This window comes from Mesocricetus auratus, unplaced genomic scaffold (genome assembly GCF_017639785.1).
Source record: "Mesocricetus auratus isolate SY011 unplaced genomic scaffold, BCM_Maur_2.0 Super-Scaffold_100013, whole genome shotgun sequence".
Lineage (NCBI taxonomy): Eukaryota > Metazoa > Chordata > Mammalia > Rodentia > Cricetidae > Mesocricetus > Mesocricetus auratus.
In genome coordinates this window covers 58,460,399-58,471,174 of record NW_024429196.1, presented here as the reverse complement: position 1 = coordinate 58,471,174, position 10,776 = coordinate 58,460,399, and the positions used below count along the sequence as shown (strand labels likewise).

At 43.4% G+C, this 10,776-nt stretch overlaps 1 long non-coding RNA gene across 1 annotated transcript; it reads right to left on the bottom strand.

The window, feature by feature from the left end:
• Nucleotides 1–4,540: 4,540 nt before the first annotated feature.
• Nucleotides 4,541–6,810, bottom strand: LOC121143610. Its single transcript, XR_005880867.1, has 3 exons — nt 6,756–6,810; nt 5,256–5,772; nt 4,541–5,167 (listed from the first exon to the last, which is right to left on the bottom strand). It is a non-coding gene; the product is annotated as an uncharacterized LOC121143610 (long non-coding RNA).
• Between the last annotated feature and the right edge of the window lie 3,966 nt (nt 6,811–10,776).

Genomic DNA, 10,776 nt, shown 5'->3' with positions numbered 1-10,776 from the left:
ACAAAGGGATCTTCACCTGGGGTGGTGTGGCCAATGCCAGCTTGGTCTGGAAGATGCCGTTTGAATAAAAGATGAAGTCAGAAGAACAATTTTCTATGTGTGGACACAACGCAAATGTTTTACTGAGTTTCTATTGCTATGATGAGACACCATGATCAAAAACAAGTTGGGGAGGAAAGGGTTTGCTTCGCTTATACTTCCACATTGTAGTCCATCATTGAAGGAAGTCAGCACAGGAACTCAAGCAGGGCTGGAATGTGGAGGGGGCAGCTGATACAGAGGCTGTGGACGAGTGCTAATTTCTGGCTTGCCCATCATGCCTTGTTCAGCCTGCTTCCTTATAGAACCAAGACCACCAGCCCAGGGATGGCAGCACCCACAACGGGCTGGGCCCTCCCCTGTCAATCACTAATTAAGGAAATGCTTTACAACTGGATATTGTGGAGGTATTTTCTCAGTTGAGGTTCCCTCTTTTCAGATAACTCTAGCTTGTGTCAAATTGGCATAAAACTAGTCAGCAAATTGAGTTTGCTTAAAGGAGACTTTGCATCATAGTTACAGCCCCAATTTCCCCATAATTACCTAGAGATAAAGGGGGTAGAGACTAAAGGATGGGAAGGTATAAGACAGGTGTCTGAGGGAGGCAATGCCCCTGGTAAGAGATCTGAACCTAGTACCAGTACAAGGCAGCACTTTCCAAGACCAGATGTCTGCTATGCCATTTGGGGTCTCTTTCCCTAAGACAGAGAGGGGTGGAGAAAGGCACTGTATCTACAGAAGCCCGAGGCTCTTGAGCACCACAGCACATCTGAATCATCTGAGACCTGGACACATCCCTCCCTCATCCTTACCATTGGAGGCACTGATCTGAAATCCTGACCTGAGAGTACTTAACTTTTCAGGATGCAGGACACCAAAAAAGGCCATAACCTAGAACATTTGGGTAGCAAAGGAAGCATGTACCTGTAGGGATGATTCCTATTATTTTAAAGATGGTTCCTACTTATGAACCTTTATAGCAACTTCAGGTTGACATATATTAGCTGTAGGAAGGGCAATGATCAAAACTGTTAAGTGCACTTTTATTGGGTGATAGGGTGAGAACTTTCCACCTTTCATTTCAAAATGCAAACGCGTTCAAGTGAAAGCTCTTCATTCATGGAAGTCTTCACACAGGAGCTGGATTTTACAGTACAAATCTCAGACAAAACTCCTTTCATGCCACCTGCCAGTTGGGTAACCCTGTCCTTGAGGCAAGAGGAAGTGCCTTTCAGAGGCCTGCCAAGGACATCAGCCCAGACCCTGGGGCATAGGTCTGGTCCCCAGGCCTGTCCTGAGTGGAGAGAAGAGGAGGTAGAAGAAGAGGAATATTGAGCATAGGGAACATATGAATGGGCCCTGTCGGCTCAAGCCTGATTTATGCTTTCCCTTGGCTGGTTTTGTTGGTGTTCAGAGAAACAAGCCCTTCTCAAATGGTTTCACTGTTTGAAAATAAACTTTCAAAATTAAGCCCTTGTATCAGGGATGGGTACAGGGTTTTATAGTGCCCTCTCTGAAGCTTCTGCTCTTAATTGTGTTTAAACGGATACAACATGAAATTGACTGATTCCACTATTATTAAATACACATTGGATGACATTAAGCACATTTAAGTCACCATCATCCCCACCCACCTCCAGATTTTCCACCTCACAAAACTCAGGGTGTGGTTGGACGGTGGTGGTGCACGTCTTTAATCCCAGCAGGCAGATGTCTGTGAATTTGAGGCCAGCCTGGTCTACAGAGTGAGTTCCAGGACAGCCAGGGCTATGCAGAGAGAGCCTGTTTTGAACAAACAAACAAACAAATAAACAAACCCTCAGAGTATGTACCTTTTAAATGTGAGCCCCCAATTTCCCTCCTCCATTCCCAGCAACCAAACCATTCTGTTTCAATCTTTGTAAATCTGACACCTTAGGTACTCTCTTATAAGCAGAATCAGACAGTTTTTGGTCTTTAGCAAGTGGTTAGTTTTTCTTAGAATGTTCTCAAAGTGCATCCCACTGTGATATGAGTCAGACTTTCTTCTTTTAGAAGGAATGATATTCCATGAGTGCATGTGTCAGCGGTCGTCTATCTGTATGCCCATGGGTCCTTGGGTTGCTCCATTTTTGGACCAGCATGAGTAGAGCTTATAGGAAGGTGGCGTGCAAATCCCTACAACAGCCTCACTTAATACTTTCCCCAGGAAACAAAGGACTTACAGGACGAGTGCAGGTCTAACTTCTTCTTAAGAGCAGGTATATTTAAGTTTATTCATTTGAAAGTGGTCATTTGCATTGTCATACTTTTGGTTTTGGTGTACTGTGAATTCTCTGAATAAATATCTCATACATTTTCAAAACTCTGGTGATTGTGAGAATCAAGTTCATAACTAGAGAGATAATTGTGAGAAGAGGAAGGCTTGGCCGCCACCACTCAGGAGTGGGCTGTATCAGGAAGTGAAGAAGGGAGCCGTGCAAAACACACCCATGAGGCTGTGTGAACGTGAGGGAAGCCTGTAATTCCAGCTTTGCTGTCTTGAGTATCTCAGGGCTCGGGGTTTTGAACCCGGGAGGAGATGGTGTGAATGAGCTGAGCTGAGTGTTAGAAGAATCAGGGTGGCTTCTGCTTCCCCTCTGTGTTGCAGAGTGTTGTATCTCTGACAGGAATGTAAAGCTTTATGTATGCTCCATGATGTCCCAAGAATGTTCATCTTCACGGTACAGTTTGCTTGTTGGCCCAACCAGTATCACACAAAGGCTTGTCTCTACCAGCAGAGTAGATACTCAGTTAACTATAGATGCCTAGGGTCTCCGTCATCTGGGACCCGACACCATGACCTGGATCAACTTGATGTTGAGGCAACTGTCCTGTCCTTCTGCCACTCTATGTGGCTTCCCATGTTGCTGTCCCTTAAATATCTGCTCTTGCTTTCCATTTAGCTCACTTCGTTTCCTTATTTACTTTGAATACAGCTCAGTAATGTCACAATCCTTACTAACGGCTACTGACTTCATTGTGATTGGTCAACTGTATTGGCACCTCTCAGTCCAATATTTAGGGAGATGTGTTGGCTGGCAAATTTTGTTTGTTTGTTTGTTTTAGACAGAAGCTTGATAAGTAGCTCATGCTGGCTTTGGAACGTGTGATGCTCTTTCCTTGGTCTCACAGTGCTATGAACGCAGCCATGTTCCCCTATGCCCAGCTTCTGGAAAGCATGTGAGCTTATTGCCCAAGCAGAGTCATCTTGCTGCAGGGGTGTGGCTAGGGGTGGAGCAGGAAAGGTGGGAGAATGCTGGTGGGGATCCTATGGAATGTCGGGTTCCTATTTATACAGACCTCAGTGGGCAGCCGATAAAGCGAGGCTGGAACACCAACTGGAGGAGAGAGCAAATGGGCTGGACAGAAGAGAACAGCCTCCTCCAACCGCTCACACCCTGGGCACGGCTCCGTGTCCACCCCTCCTTGTGCAATCAGTTGGCCCTCTAGACATGACTCACTCAATGGGGAGACTGTAAAACCTCCACAGAAGGAAGGCTTTGTGAATGTGTTGTTCTTTTATGGAAGGGCCTTGGTTATATTGATTAATTAGCCGGCTAATTAACTCATCAACCTCCATATGTTTGCCGAGTGCTGACTGCGTGCCAAGTGCCCTGCTTTGTCCCTTCCCCGTGATGTACAGAGGCTCTTACAGCCTGGTGGACATGCGCCTGTTTAAGTTGGGAACTCAGATGAGAGTCTCTGTGAGGAGAATTTATCCACCCCCCACCCCCAGGCACCATCCAGGAGCTCTTCAGGGCTACCCGCTTAATGCATTAACAGCCCTGAGTGCTGGGAACTGTGTTTTTCTTATTGCAGGGTTAGATAGAAGGCTCAGGAGGGTAGACAGCTTGCCCATCTAGTAAGCAGAGTGGCTAGGAAGGACACCTTCCCAGATGACCATTAATAAATCATGTGATTTCGTGCACCCTAAATTGCCTTAAACGGAAGCATTAACTCTTCCCAGTGTTGATTCCTACAGAACCCTTTTAAAAGCTGTGCCTGCAGCATTGGAAAAAACCAGACACTCAGTGTACAAAGATCTAACCTCTAACCAGGAAAGCAGTGTGAACCAGATGTGTCCATCTGACAATGAGCTAAGAAGAACACTGTACCATTCTAATAATTAAACTTTCAAGTGTTTCATTCCATTTTATTCACTTACTAAATAAAATCAATTTCAATTATCTACTAGGAAAAAGTGAAAACATGCAAATGTGCCTGAAAAACACAAACAGTATCTATCTTTTAAAAGAATCATCGAAATTGTGGTTCATTTGAAACAACAAAGTTAGTCTAGTTTAAACATTTGAGAATTTTATAGATGGGTCACAGATGGACCAATTTTATAATTGGATTCATCTTGAGTATCAATTATTCTTCAAGGAAATTTCAATCTCCCTAGTTTTGTCCCCGGTTTCCATCCATTTTTATGCAACTTCACATTCTTCCTCTCACATAGACCCAGAAGATGCAAAAATAATTTGGGCAGTTTTTGTTTAATTTTTAAATCTAAAGGTAAGTTAGAATACCCAAAGGACATTATTACTTCAGTGTTTCACTTCCTTCTGTTATTAGAACACACCCACCCACAGTACAGCTTCATCCCACACAGTGGTAGATGACTGTCTGGGAATCTCAGGGTCCTGGCTGTAATGGACTTCACAATGTGAAGACCGCTCTGGGGGAAGCTGGTCCTCGGTGCCTCCACAAAGCTCCTGTTGTATTCAGTACCTGGGTCAGCATGAAGGATGTGTCAACTTTCAGACAACAGCACTGCTTGTTTCCTTTCTGTTTACACAGCGTCAGAGTTAACCCATCGTTTTAAAAGACGTGGTAGAAAATGCTAGTTGAGAGAAGAAGCGAACACCAGCTAGTAGGAGATAAGAGGGAGGCCCACCATTCCTCCTGCGTGAGGTCCTCCTGCTCCACGCCTGCTCACCTCGTGCTGTCTAAGGGAGCAGGCCCCAGCCAAGGCCCTTTCTCACTTCTATCACAGAAGTGGCTGGCATACTTTGCTCCACTATAGCAGACTATGATTTCTGGATAAAGCTGGTCTGCTTCTGCCTTTACATGGCCCGTGAACAGTGTTTCCACTTTGAAATGCCTGGAAAAAAATTAAAAGAATGTTTACATACACAAAAGTGACATGAAATTAAAATGTTGGTGTCTGTAAATAAAGCTGATTGGCATACAGTTCTGTGTGGCTGCTTTCACTGTGCTGGGGCCAGGATGAGGACTGTCTGCTGGTGAGCTTGTCATATGACACACCAGGAAAATCAAAGTGACCAGGAAGGAGTCCCTTTCCTCTGCCCATCAAATGTTTCAGGCCACCAGCGTCTGTCCTGGATCTTCTGGCCTTCTCTTCTGTTACTATGGTTGACATTTCCTTTCTCCCACAGAAGGTCACCTCACCTTCTCCAGATCACCCCCTTCTAGATTTTCTGCCACCTCTTTCTTCTCTCTCCTCCACAGTATTATAAGAAGTCTTTTCTGTTCCATCAGTCTGGCCAGTTCTAAAATGTGTTTCTCAGACACAGTCAGATAATAAATACCCGAGACAACGCAAGAGAAAAAGAAGAAAAGTTTATTTTGGCCAGTGGCTGCAGAGGTTTTGGTTCATTGCTGCTTGGCCCTGCATCTTCGGGTCGGTGCTGAGGCTGCACGTGAGGGGAGAGCACCGTGGATGGAGACCACTTATGATGACGTCATCTGTGAGACACAAAGGAAAGCAGACTGGAGTCCCACCACCCTCCTTGAGGATGCACTACAAATAACCTAAAGACTTCCCTTTAGGCTCCGCCTCCTAAAGTTTCCACCCCTTCCAGACAGCACACAGGCTGGTGACCAATCCTTTAAGAGGCTAAGATCCAGGTTGCAACAAAGAAGACCTTAAAACTATTTCCCCAAAGAGTCTGCACTTGGTGCAATCTGGCCAGCTTCCGCCCACATCTTTGCTCTCCCCCCAGGGGTTTCTGTGCTCACAGCGCCCCTCCCACTTCCTTATTTTCATTCTTACCACTCCGCTAAGCCTAGTGTCATATAAGTACTGGTCACCTTGTGGTCAAAATTGGTAGTGATGTCTCTTTGCTGAGAGCAGCCTTTTAGCAACTGAGTACAGTCAATATTCCTTCTGTCTTAAACCTGGTGTTGGTACACCATATTCCCTTATCTTTCCTTCCGTTTCAGAGTTTCTTCCTGAACTTGCCCTCCAATGCTGTCCTGGGATGTCTTTCCTCTCTCTGTGTGGTTTCTCTAGATCAGTGGTTTCCAACCTTCCCAATGCTGAGACCCTTTAACACAGTTGTGGTGACCCCCAACCATAAAATGTGTTGCTACTTCATAACTGTGATTTTGCAGTTATTATGAATCATAATGTAAATATCTGATATGCTAGATATCTGATATGTGACTCCCAACAGTGCTGTGACCCACAGGTTGAGAACCACTGTTCTAGATTATTCCTAACTTTAAATACCATTGCTGCAGCTTGAGTGTGTTTTCTAGAACTTACATGTTGGGAGCTTATGTAAAGAGAAGCCTTCCTGCCAGCCTGGTTCCAGAGCCGCATCAGTCCCAAATAAACACACAGGAGGCTATATTAATTATGAAGCTGTTGGCCTTGCTTGTTTCCTACTGGCTAGCTCTGACTTAAGTAATTACCCCATAATTGTTAATCTAAGTATATCTCTTACCAGAGAAGTTTCCGGGCTTCCTACCCCATGGCATTACATCTTGACTCTCAGTGTTTCTTCTTCCCGGTATCCTCCTCGACTCCTAGTCCCACCTATCTTGGTTCCCTATTGGCCAACAGCGCTTTATTGACATATACACAGGACTTCCCCAACAGGGAGCTAATCTCCAGTGCATGCAATGAGATGTAGGACTGTTTTTTCTTTGTATTTAAAAAATCTATTATCTGTGTGTGCATGTATGACTGTGAAATGCATGAATGCACATGTCAGAGGTCAGAGGACAACTGGTCGAAGTTAACTCTCTCATCTCACTATGTGAATTCTGGGATCAAACTCAGGTTGGAAGGCCTGGTGGCAAGTGCCCTTACCTGATGAGTCATCTTGCTAACTTGTGATGTGAGACTTTTAAGAGACCACTAGCTTACTGTTACAGTGGCTTGCACTTACGAATGGATGAGTGCTGTTATGGAGGGAGGTTAAACATTGATTTGACTCCTTTAGTTTTTCTCACATAGTTTTGCCCTTTTGCCCCAACCTTAGGGTGGCACAGCAGGTAGCTCTTATCAGGCAAGGTCCTCTTCATGTTGGACTTCCCAGCCTTTAGGGCTGTTAAGAGAAGCTTTCCTTGAGTGGAGCCTTCCCACCAGCCTGGTTCCAGATCCGCATCAGTCCCAAATAAACACACAGGAGGCTATATTCATTATGAAGCTGCTGGCCTTGTTTGTCTCTTACTGGCTAGCTCTGCTTTAAGTAATTACCCCATAATTGTTAATCTAAGTATGTCTCTTACCGGAGAATAGTTCTAGGCTTCCTACCCCCAATGGCGTTACATGTTGACTCCCTTGTCTTTCTCCTTCCCAGAATCCTCCTGGACTCCTAGCCCCACCTATCTAGATTCCTATTGGCCAGCAGTAATTTATTGACATATACACAGGACTTCCCCAACATCTCCTCTTTTCTGTTTAAACAAAAAGAAAGGTCTTAACTTTAACACAGTCAAATTGTATATAACAGAACAGTTATCAAATATGAACATAGTTACAATATTTTAGCAAGATTTAAAGAAAATATCATCCATCCCATCCTTGTGAGTCCAAAGTTCCATATGTAGCTTATCTTTTATCATAACTAAGGAAAACTATAATTATAACTATCTGTCTTCAACTCCATCAAAGACCACAGAAGGATAATATATAAACACTAGGATTGACAGAGACATCTTACTGCCTGGACAGTCACCCGAAGTTCCTCTGTAACGTTGGGGCATCCATCTTCAGCCCATAGGCCACAATGTGTCTGGAACACTTCTCAGCAGAGCAGGAAATTTCAAACTGTCCATCTGCACTGGCAGTCTATCATTCATTTTTCTTTGTCCTGCAGAAAGTCTCGCGGACTCTTCCATGAAGCAGGAACCCTGTAAGACTGAGTTCAGCATTCACTTTCCTGTAGGTCCTGCATGTCCAGATGATACAACAACAGTCAAACAATCTAGGCAAGAGCAGTTTCTTGCCCAAATGGCTAATCTTGCCATGTTGAAAGCAAACTTTATAACGAGTTTCTTCGATGCCCATCTTCCTCTCAGACGTAATTGGTGCTGCCAGGAGCAGACATTTCTCATTGTCAAGACAAACCCTAAACCATTTTAAATGCCATGTTCTGAAGGTCTTTGAGAGGTTTGAAGACTGTCCATCTCAAATATATTTCTGTATATCTAGAAACCTAACTTATGTAACTAGAAATTCTATTATAAGTAACTATCTATAGTCTGTATTCAATTATGCATTACGTTGTAAAAGATCAGTATAAGCACAATACTTAATCAAGAGGAGAAATATAAGCATCACAAAATTGACCTTGAATTTGTGTCAATAAATGAAAAACAATACCCATACCATAATTCCCCTTTTTACCATTAAAAGGATTGGCTGTGATCATTAGCCAATTATAAACAATCCCATTTAAATGAAAACAAAGATTTATAAACAAGATGGGAATTGGGACGTCGCTCATTCCAAACTGCTTCCTGCTGGAAGGGGGCGCTGTTCATACCATGGGGATCATGACAAAACTCAGAAACCTGTATAAGTCCTTATTTTCGTGGTCTGTAAAGCTGCATCATCTTAGCTGTCTCAATTGTTGGAACACCTGGTCCACTGCTTCCGGGGGTCTTGGTTCGTGCAACCACAGAAGCCTGGAAGAAATCTTCAGCTTTTCATTTTCTGTAGAAACATAAATAAAAACTCCTTTTCCGAGTAACATATCCTTATGCTTAAATTTTGAAGTCAAGGTATTTTCAAAAGATATAAGTTGTATTAATTTAGCAGCATTTATAAGCAAGTGTACTTTAGTATCAGTTCCTTCCTGAGCAAGCAAAAAACTGAAAAACACAATAGTGTACAGTATCCAGACTCTCTGTGTATTTTCCATCTTTACGTGGCTTATTTATTTATCTATTATTACTTTATTTCTTTCACTTTTATTTATTTTTCTCTGAGACAGGGTTTCTCTTCGGAAACCTGCCTGCCTCTGCCTCTGGGGCAATTCCTACCGGCGTGCGCCACCACAGCCGGCTTTTGTATTTATTTACCACTTTGTCGTTTCAGTTTCTCTCTCAATCTCACATATATTTTTAAACACACTGTAAACCTTTAGAAGTTTTTTTTATCCAAGTCTGACTTTACTGTAAATCTTTATGTTTTTCTGGCCACGTGTCTTATCTGTAAAACTGCGCTGTTTTAAACTGCCGTTTTTTTTTTCAAGATGGCGAGCGTAAGCGTGGACTTCAGCTTACCGCCTCAGTCCATGCTGACATCCAGCAAAAGCTGCCACTTCCAGCTGTACGTACACACCTTTCAATCGTTAGCAGAGTGTCTTAAAACAACCTTGCTGGGTTTTTTTTCTTTTTATGCCGAGTCAGGAAGACTCCGGTAAGCAAGCCACGTGAATCTTGGCTTGTTGATAGCAAAACAGAGCACAACTGAGAAAATGCTGCTACCAAAATTCTGTGCTTCTCTCCGTTCTTCTGTTTCTAAAATTCCTTTAAAGCTTTTGTCATTCTGCGTGGAAATTCATGATCCCACTCCTGATCACCATTTTGTTAAGAGAAGCTTTCCTTGAGTGGAGCCTTCCCACCAGCCTGGTTCCAGATCCGCATCAGTCCCAAATAAACACACAGGAGGCTATATTCATTATGAAGCTGCTGGCCTTGTTTGTCTCTTACTGGCTAGCTCTGCTTTAAGTAATTACCCCATAATTGTTAATCTAAGTATGTCTCTTACCGGAGAATAGTTCCAGGCTTCCTACCCCCAATGGCGTTACATGTTGACTCCCTTGTCTTTCTCCTTCCCAGAATCCTCCTGGACTCCTAGCCCCACCTATCTAGATTCCTATTGGCCAGCAGTAATTTATTGACATATACACAGGACTTCCCCAACAAGGGCCATAAGAAATAACTACCCAGTCTCTAGTATTTTGTTACAGTGGGAGGGACATGAACTATGATGATCTTCAACATGCAAATCACCCCTGATCTAGAGCTCCTGTTTCTCCCTGAGGTCCAGAATCCAGAGTTGCAAACCTGACATTCCCACAGAGATATAAAATGGGCACATCAAATGTACAGTTTTCCACCACAAACTTCCTTCACTGGACATTCTCAGATCAATAAGTGGAACTTCTGGGGATAAAACCCAGGATTTCTTACATACCAGACAACACCATCACTAACACTATACCTTTTTATATTAAGTTATTGTATTTTGTCTCTCTCCAGAATGCAAACTCCATGAGAACAGATAGTAACACATCTCCAGACCCTAGAACTATCTTTGTGCTTAGTCAACATTTTAGTTTCTTATTTTTTATTTCTATTTTAATTTGTGTATGTGTGTGTGTGTGTGTGTATGTATGTATGTTGTATGTATGTGCACATATGGGTGCTAGGGCCTATGTATGTGTGGAGGATAGAGGAACCTATCAGGTATCTTGAGCTATCACTGTCCCTCTTATCCCCCCCCCCCCA